The 9,864-nt window shown below is 42.3% G+C and overlaps 1 long non-coding RNA gene across 2 annotated transcripts; it reads left to right on the plus strand.

The window, feature by feature from the left end:
- Positions 1-6,178: 6,178 nt before the first annotated feature.
- Positions 6,179-9,030, plus strand: LOC105715544 (uncharacterized). Of its 2 annotated transcripts, none has more exons than XR_002477956.2 (3): positions 6,179-6,382; positions 6,497-6,701; positions 8,578-9,030. It is a non-coding gene; the product is annotated as an uncharacterized LOC105715544 (long non-coding RNA). The 2 variants fall into 2 exon arrangements; XR_001107057.3 differs by having other exon boundaries at positions 6,179-6,303.
- Positions 9,031-9,864: the final 834 nt, after the last annotated feature.

Here is a 9,864-nt window from a genome sequence, read left to right on the forward strand (position 1 = left end):
AGCCAAAACAGACTTCATGATTCAGTAATATATTTTTCCCCATTCCATGTGGAAAATTGAATGAAGGAAGAGGAGGAAAAAAAAGAAAACTTCCCCCCAGTATAGTATTTTATTAATGGGTAAGAGAACATGAAGAAAGGAAAAGGAAGCTTTTCAGCCAGGAAGGATATTATCCCACAGGACACAGGAAGCCATGGGAGGGTGTTACACATATGAGGTGTGTATTTTGGCTGCAGCACTGAGGAGGAATTGGAATGGAGAAGACCAGTAATGGGTTGTTAAGACCCATGAAAAGACCACTGCACCAGTGAGAGCAGAGGAGGACTTAAATAGGAGGCAGAAGAACCTACCTGAAAGTGACTGTGTTTGGGGGATAAAAGTTACTTAACGTGAGCAAGGAGGCTGTATTGGCTGGGAGCTTCTAAAAAGTGGTAAAGGTCCGAAATAATCACTAAAAGGAAAGGGAGACTAAAAAAAGACAAGTAAACTATCTATTTTCAGCATCGGGTGAAAAACTTCCGTTTGCAAGCAGCATCCACGTGCCCAGTTGTGGGATCTTCTCAGGCTGCAGTCAGAAGGCTGGTGTGAAAGGCTCATAAAGCCACAGAGTTCAAGCTGAGGGACCCACCCAAGGGGTATATGAGGCTAGAGAAGATCAGGACGTGGGCTGATGAAAAGTGAAAACAGAAATAAGTTCTGGGAAAGGGAACCTCAGTGAGGAAGTGCTGGGGAAAATGAGAGTGTTAGAAAATTCAAGATATGGGAAGTTGTTCAGAGATTTGGAGAAAAGTGCTTGAGGTTTCAGAGAACCTGTTCTGGGCAATGACCAGGCACAAGCTATGGTATGGGAAGAGAGTGAAGGAGAAAGTTTCAGATGCTGAGGAGTTTAGGGAATTGAGAAGTCATCAAGAAGAGGACTGCCCAGAAGAGGGAGGTGGAATGGAAGCCACAGGTTGGGGAAGCCCAAAGCTGTGTGGAAGCAGATACCTGTCTGGAGGATGTCAATACATGCCACACAGCACAAGCTGGAAGACACTGTGAGAGGCCCTCTCATCTGGAGGACGTCAATACATGACACACAGCACAAGCTGGAAGACACTGTGAGAGGCCCTCTCATGAAGGGCAGGCTTCGTGTCCTACTGGTTTGGCATCAAGGTGAAACCCCTTGGATAAGTAGTTGAGTATGTCAATTATCAGTGGGCTCCATGAGAGTAGAAAACCATCCAAATTGCTTCATCTTACACATCAAGTGCTTAGTATGCAATAAATGATTGCTGACTCAACAAATGAATGTGTGAATGATTCCATTATGCGACAGAACGTCACCGAGCCTTTAGACTCACCGGAAATGCCATCTCTTGGCTCTATTCCTTGTCCACATTGTGTTTTCTGGTGGCTGGGACTGACATTCTGAGACGGTTACAGAATGATTGGGCCTCTCCCAGGCCGATGTATTTAAGCAATTGATCTAGAGCATGGGGTTCTGGTGGGTTGGGTTGCTCTTTCCTGTGTACACCTGCAAACACCTGTCAGTAATCTCTTTGATTCCCTCTTCTTGCTCTCACTGTGTCCCTTCTCCGTCCCCGACGGTGAACAAGATGGAGGGGAAGCTCAACATTATATCACATGATAAATAGATGCAGCACTTGGGGTTGAGGGAACAGAAGCACAGTCTTCAGGCGTTTAAAATAAAATTGTTCTGTGGGATTTCTGAGGAGGGAAGACCACCTACGTATGGAAACTACAGTTGACACAGGTTTGAACTTTGAGGGTCCCTCCACTGATACACAGATTTTTTTCAATCAAATAAAGAGGGCAAATTTTTAACATATACAGGAACTGAGTATCCATGTACAATAAGGAATGACTATATAAGAAAACAATTTTAAACCCATTATGAGAAAAAAAAACAGAAGACAAAATAGTTTGCCCCAGAGACCAGGAGCTCTCTATAACTGTAGATGTTTAGTCACATTGCCTGTTAATAGATCCATTACTTACCGTTGGTTATTATTAATATTTTTTTAATATCACCAAATCTTAGGATGTTTATTGCAAAGAAATTTCCATTCACTCACAGGAAAGAGGTCCTAAGGACTTAGGAGTTAAAACTCCAGCACTGACCCTGTCAGCCCTTGTGGATGCCACAGGGCAGACAGGACACCTGTCCTGTGGCCTCCCTCGGGGTCATAAGAAAATCACACTGGTTTTCCATTCTTCAGGTATCTGCAGTGTGGGATTCAAGAGGACAGAGAACAGGTGATGGCAGCCCAAAGACTGGAGTCCACAGGGAGGAAACTCAGCGAGGCTGCCCGCCCAGGGTGCCCTGGCCGAACCCAGACTGGCTGCCCACATCCTGCTGGCAGCAGAACCATCCCTAGCTGTCCTTGTGTCCCTGGTGTGCTCTGCCCTGGAACTTCTCCCTGTGCTTTTCTGGACTTTCCCGGAACCATCTTTAAAAAGCAGCCTTACAGTGCAGAGGCTAAGAGCGTGAGCTTTGGACGCGGGCCGACTTGGCTCCAATTCCCACTTGGTCGGTTACCAGCTGTGGACCCTTGAACAAGACATATTGGTTCTTTCTTGATAGTTTTGTTGACTAGGTGTATACTTTTTATTTTTCGGCTAGGATAATCAGTTTTTATTTCTTCCTTTTAAAAACTGAATGTTTAATTAATTTAGTCTTGCTTAATCCACATTCATGTTCCTCTTTTAAATGGGAAATCATAAGTGACAGGAAAGCAAATAGCTTACAGGGTCACACCTCAGAGAAGCACCCTGAGAGGAGGCCAGCTAGCATCCAAAGGCTGCTTAGCCTTGCCTAGGCACCTGTGAGCCCCAAAGTAGGGTCAGTGGACACATATTCATGTTAAAAGCCCACATTCACATAATGTCAGAATTAATAGTTCAGTATAGGACCTGTGAGGGAAGAGGGAAGAGGAGCTGTCCCAGGAGCTGACCTGGCATGGGAAGTGTCATGAGGGTTACTAGACATCACTGCACTTTGTTGCCCCGGTATGGAGAACAAGCGCAAAATTGGAGTTTCGTAAGGAGTCACACGAACAGTGTTCTCATGAGCACACCCAACTTAGCCTTGAGAATATTGTACTGTGAAATTCCAATCATTCCTTACCAAGGAGATGATGATTTTCCTTAATCTGTGAAATTAAGAGAACCATCTGTTCTGCCCAGCTCCCCGCCACTCCGATTTCTCTTCTTTAGGGTCTGCCAATCCTCTCTGTGTGTCCACATCATTTCTGGCACATGTGGTCTTGGGGGCGGGGGAAAGGTATTGTTTTCTATTTTCAGCTCCTCACTCCTGTTTTATCAACTGGTGTACATGACCTATTCTTGAAAACAGGTTGGAAATGGAGTAAAGAGATGATAGGGATATAGGAGATGGCTAAAAGCATGTAGGAGTGAGGGAAGGAAGAGCAGACTGAGGCTATCCTCTGTCACTGCTCATATCAGTGCTCTCAAAGCTGGTAATGCAATTTTCTTTGAATATTACTAATTGAACCACAAATATTTACTGATTATCTCTTGTGAACCAAGCACTGTCCTAGGCTCTGGGAAAGAGAAGAACAAGACTTAGAGTTGGTTTAAACATAGTCTTTAACCCACAAGCACCATACTAAAAGGCAGTACTTTTGAATGCTACAATAGAAATGTAAGAAACTTGGGATAGTTGTTTATTCATTGTCTGTGTTGTATTCTTGCAACTATTAGTACAGTATCTATCTTTAATATTTGGTTAATAAATATTCTAGTCAATCAATACTTAATAATTAATTAAAATATTAAAAATTAACCATTATAAATAATGGTCTCGGCTGGGTGCGGTGGCTCGTGCCTGTAATCCCAGCACTTTGGGAGGCTAAGGCAGGCAGATCACGAGGTGAAGAGATCAAGACTATTCTGGCCAACATGGTGAAACCCTGTCTCTACTAAAAACACAAAAACTAGCCGGGCATGGCGGTGCACTCCTGTAGTCTCAGCTACTCAGGAGGCTGAGGCAGGAGAATCCCTTGAACCCGGGAGGCAGAGTTGCAGTGAGCCGAGATCACACCGTTGCACTCCAGCCTGGCGACACAGCGAGACTCAAAAAATAATAATAATAAAATAAAAATAAAAATAATCTGAACAAATGGTAAATAAATAATCAAAAATTATAAAATACATAAAATATAAAAATATTTTTAAAATAAAATAAAAATAATCTGAACAAATTGTCTAGCACTTACTTTTCCAGGCCTTGTAGGCCTTGGGGGGCTTCTGCAGGGCTTCCCCCAAGACCTGGAAAACTAAGTGCTAGACCATTTGTTCAGGACATATTCAAAGATTATAAAACTGGCCCATCTTGCCCACCTGGGCTTTATTAGACAATGCCAAGAATTCATTCATTAATGAGAAATATGTATAACAAGGAATTTTCTTAAATAAAGTTTTTAGTGTACTGTGTACTTTCTTCTGTCTTTCTCTAAACAAACCAAGAGAGGGGCTTGGAAAATCCATGAAAAATTTCCACTCAGGTTCACCGAAGTTTAGAGGGACCCGGTCTGGTAGCTGGCTCATATCTGTAAGCGTCTGATGGTCAGCAGCTGGCTAGAGGTGTGTCAAGAATCACCTGTGCACACAAATTTATTTATTTATTATTTATTCATTTATTTATTTGTTGAGACAGCGTGTCTTTCTGTCACCCAGGTAGGAGTGCAGTGGTGCGATCAGAGCTCACTGCAGCCTTGACCTCCCAGGCTCAAGTGATTCTCCTACCTCAGCCTCCTGAGTAGCTGGGACCACAGGTGAATGCCACCACAACTGGCTAATTGTTCTGTATTTTTTGTAGAGATGAGGTTTCACCACGCTTCCCAGGCTGGTCAAATGAAGGTGACACTACTCAGAGGATTCCTGGGAGGGTGAGGTGACCCCCACAAAAAGAATTGTATGAGGAAGGCCCAGGAGCAATAAGCAGTCGGCCAGAGGCACCACAGCATCAGGGAACAGCAGGTGGATACTTATGTGGATAAGTCTCTGGAGAAGGGTTGCTAGACAGGGAGCAGGTGACAGGGCACTCATTCGAGGGACACCAACTCCACTGTAGCTGCCTTCTTAAAGAAGACTTTGCCCTTCACTGTTAACTCTCTTGTCCCACTCCTACTCCTTTGGAGACCCAAAATAGCAGCTAATGAGTTGGGAGGAAGTGAAGCAAAACGAGAGAGAGAAAACTAACAGCATCTCCTCTTTCTCTGCTGCAGGCTTCCAAGCAAAATCAGCCCTGTGCTGAGAGAGGGGCAAGAAAGAGGCTGTCATATGAAGAAGTCACCCTTTAAAAATAACCGGATTTGCATTTTGCTTCCTTGCTTTCTCTTTCTCTTCCTCCCTCCCTCCTTCTTTCTCTCTTTCATTCTCTCTTTCTCTCTCTCTCTTTCTTCCTTTCTTTCCTATCTGAAGAAAAGACTACTTAATAAATACCTGAAAGTGATTGGAAATCTTACAATATTTGCTTGAGATTTTATCTGGTAGTGGAAAATTTTTAAAGACTCAACAAAGTAAGTTAACAAATAAGTTATTGGCTGATAATAAAATTACTTTGTGTTTACACCCTACCGAATAATTTAATAGACTGAAGTTGCCTGGTTAGTCAATAATGCTCTGTGGAGGATTATTGCTCTCTGGAAGCTTCTTTTGGAAATGATAAAAAGACATGAGTGCTGCATCAAGCTGGGCTTTGTGGGAACATCCACCATCCAGGTTACAGAGGAGCAAAGGACACGGTGATGATAATGTGACTCTCATTCAATATAAAAACTCTAAGCTAATAAATATTTATTTTGTAAATGTCTACGGTCTGATATGGGATATAATACAAAGATAGTCTTAATGTCAGACATATGTGACAGAGAGAGTAAATCTTATATACTGCAGTGCAGAAGTGCAAAACAAATAAACTTTCATTTTTGTCTACAGCCAACCACATCTTATGTTTTAGTTCTCACCCTTGCTGATGTCATAAGAAGATGTATGCCAATTAAATTCATATACTTAAAAATTATGCTAATTAAATATATCTCAGACTTGGCTAATTCTAAGTGGTTTCTTCTTTCCTAATTCAGCCTCTTTTGGATACATATTCCAAATTTAAACTCCTCAAATAGTTGTTTTATTTCCTTTCATAAGACGACTCTCTTTGTTTTCCTTCTGAAGATGGCAGGTGGAAGTAGAGGAGGAAGGCACAAGCTGGGAGGAGAGGAGGAGGCACAGAAGGCACTTATTTTCCTGAAGGCAACAGAGCCAGGCCTGTGAGCAGTGAGTTTCCCGGCTAGTATCCTTGGTGCCTGGGTGGTCCAGTATCATCTTGGGACATCCTGGACTGCTGTCTGCTGAGGTGTGGCTAATTCTGTCCAGGCTTTCTGGGGCATTTTGCTGGCACCTACTGCTCATTTCTGTGATACGCTCCATTTCCCTTGAAGCATTATTATTTCTTTTTCATTATCTGCAGCCTTTTTATCCAAGCCCAAGACCTCTGCCAGGGCACAGGTCTTCTCATCATTTCTGTGCACCTGCCGCAGCCCTCAAAGTCCTGCATTTTTTATGTGCTCTCCCGCAGGCCCGTTTATCTAGAAGCCTCCCCCAAACCTGCTGCTTTACAGATTCCATGAAGGATGTAGAAGGCCATGGAGCCCAGCCAGACCACTCCCTCTCAGGTATGACTTAGAGAGTCAGGATCTGCCCCAGACTGGCACACAGCTGGAAGTCTTCCAAGGAAGCTATATCCTCCAGACTTGAAGCCCAATCCAGATCTGAGATAGGGGTGGAGGTAAGAGAAGGTAAGAGGAGGAAAGGTGAGCAACTTCCTCACCACACCTCCTCCCTACTCTGCTCTTACAGTATGTCTTAGAGATAAGTAAGAGTTCTCAAGTAGGAAGGTATAGACACTGAAACTTCTGAGAAAAATTAGCTATTGTGTGTTTACAAGGTAATGGAACTATTTGCTTCTATGTCATGAAAGTGGGGAAAGCAGAGCAGGGACCAAAAGGAAATGTGTGGAGATTGAAGAGCTTCTCAGAGCAGGCAACACATGCAAATGGTTTTGAAAATCACCGCTTTTTGGTCTATGCCTGTCTTTCAGCTCAGGCCAGCATATGGTCCTGACTCGCCCTGCTCTTTGCATCTAGAAACTGATGTCAGCTTGGCCAGCAAAAGGAATGGGGTTGCCTCTCTAGGTCCTTGGATAAGACCGTACCATTGTGTCTTTAGTGACTAGGTTGCAATACTTCGACAATGACCCTGCAGGACCACCGGGTCTGGCCTGGGCCTTCCTGAGGCTGCAGAGCAAGGAGAGTATGCATTAAGGGTGCTAATATGAGCTCATCTACTAGAAGGCCTAGGCTCCTTCCCAAATCCAGAATTGCTCCATGTATCATTTCTTTTTTAAGTCCCACAGCTCCAAATTTCTTTGAGTTCTCTCTCCTGCCCCAAGACTGGCTTTGCATCGGATAGTTTCCACAAATCTCATCTCTCTAGGTTCTCTCAAAAATAAGCACATAGACAATATTTCTTTTCACAGTTTTTCTGCTATGATCATTGATGTCATCTAACTGCATAGTCACAGGGGAACTTCATGAGCACAGACTCATGATAAAGAGAAGATGGGGTAGGACTGCCATTTTCTAATTCAGCAAGAAGTCAAGAAGTATAGGATAGGTACAAAGGACAGTGAGATTTGTAAATCTGTGATCTTTATAACTTCTCTATGACTTGCTTATCTTCATATTGCTTTTTTGTTGACAAATTGTAGCTAGGCATGAAATAAGACAGTTCTCAGGGTCAGTGAGAACATTGTATCTGGCTACATAGAAAAGATGATTGCCTTTAACATAGTCAGTGCATAAGCTATGTCTTGTATCAGACCCTATGGTAGGTACGATGAAGGAATAAAGATGAATACAGTACAGTATCTGCTCTCAAGGAGGTTGAAGCTGGGAAATGAGACTGATTTGTAAACAGTAGATTGTAATAAAAGATAAGTTGAAATACAGATAATAAGTGTTCAAGAAGAGTAGAGTGAAGTGAAATTAAATCCAATTAGGAGGTTGTCCTTGAAAAATAAGTAGAGTAGCAATAGGGGAACAGGAGGGCAGGGTGTTTCCTATTAAAGGAAGAGGCTCATCAGTATCATACGAGGGCAGAAGCCTAAGTATGCTTATAAAATGAGGAGGTGAGCCCTGTGACTCAAGTGTAGGGTGTGTAAAAGCCTGACTGTCTTAGGCACGTGTTCTCAGGACTTCCTGAGGCTGTCATGGGTATGTCCTTAACCTTGGCAAAAGGAACTTCTAAATTGATTGAGACCTGTCTCAGATACTTTTGCTGTACACTAGTTAAGTTTATTCCTAAGTATTCTGTGTTTTTATTACTGTTTAAACTTTTTTCATCTAATGTTTTTTCTAACATAATTCCAACAGTACATGTCATTATTTGGATTATAAATGTCATTAACTTTGCAGGTTAATTTTGTATCTTATTGCTGTCTTAAATTATTTTATTGAGTTATCTTTACCATTTATTCTTAATGTTTTCCAGATGTACTATATTTTTATCTGCTCCTATGAGAATCTTATGTCACTGCCGATCTGACTGAGTTCAGGTGTTGATGCAAGTGATGGGGAGCGGCGGTAAATACAGATGAAGCTTCACTTTCTTGCCTGCCATTCACCTCATGCTGTGGCAGCCCAGTTCCTAACAGACCGTGGAACAATACCGGTTGGAGACCCCTGAATCAATGCATAGGAGATATACATTGGTTCAGTCTGGAAAGGCAGGACAACTCGAAGTTTCAGCGAGGGCTTATAGATTGTAGGTGGATTCAATTCTGATTGGCAGTTGGTTGAAAGAGTTTATCTAAAGACCTAGAATCGATAGAAGGGAGTGTCTGTGTTAAGATAGCAGTTGTGGAGACCAAAGGTTTTTTATGCAGATGAAGCCTTTAGGTAACAGATTTCAGAGAGAATAAATTTTAAATGTTTTTTTTTTAAATTTTTTTTCTTTATTATATTTTAAGTTCTGGGGTCCATGTGCAGAATGTGCAGGTTTGTTACATAGTTACACACATGCCATGCAGTTTTCTGCATCCATCACCCCATCATCTACATTAGATATTTCTCCTAGTGCTACCCCACCCCTAGCCCCCAACATGGATGAAGCTGGAAACCATAATTCTCAGCAAACTAACACAAGAATAGAATACCAAACACTGCATGTTCTCACTCATAAGTGGGAGTTGAACAGTGAGAACACATGAACACAGGGAGGGTAAATGTTTCTTCTCAGACTTAGAAAGGTGACAGATTCACAGTGAATTCTCTCCTGTATCAGGAAGGGAATTCTCTACAGAATATAGATTTTCCCTACAAGTGACAGCTTGGCAGGGCCATTTCAAATATATCAAAGAAATATGTTTTGGGGTAAAATACTTTGATTTCTTTTAAGGACTACTCTCTGTCATGTTGTTATCTTATTACTACAAAGAGTCTGCTTTGTCAGTCCTAAGGCCTCTGTTTTAATGTGAACGCTGGTCAGTTGTGCCTGAATTCCAAAGACAGGAAGGTATAATGAGACACATCTGACCACCCATTTCCATCATGGTTTGAACTCATGTTTTGGGTTAACTTTGGAATGCCCTTGGCCAAGAGGAGGGCTCCATTCAGTTGTCTGGGGGATAGGAGAGGGATTAGAATTTTATTTTTGATTTACACAAGAGATGCTCAAAACCTAAAATCACAAAAGTACACTTGAGCAAGTGGAGAGACATTCTTATTTTTGGTTAGGTATCATCAAGCTAGACAAATTCATACTGAAGTTCTCATGAGG

This window comes from Aotus nancymaae, unplaced genomic scaffold (genome assembly GCF_030222135.1).
Source record: "Aotus nancymaae isolate 86718 unplaced genomic scaffold, 86718_ANA_hifiasm-v0.15.2.pri h1tg000108l, whole genome shotgun sequence".
In the NCBI taxonomy this organism is placed as follows: Eukaryota; Metazoa; Chordata; class Mammalia; order Primates; family Aotidae; genus Aotus; species Aotus nancymaae.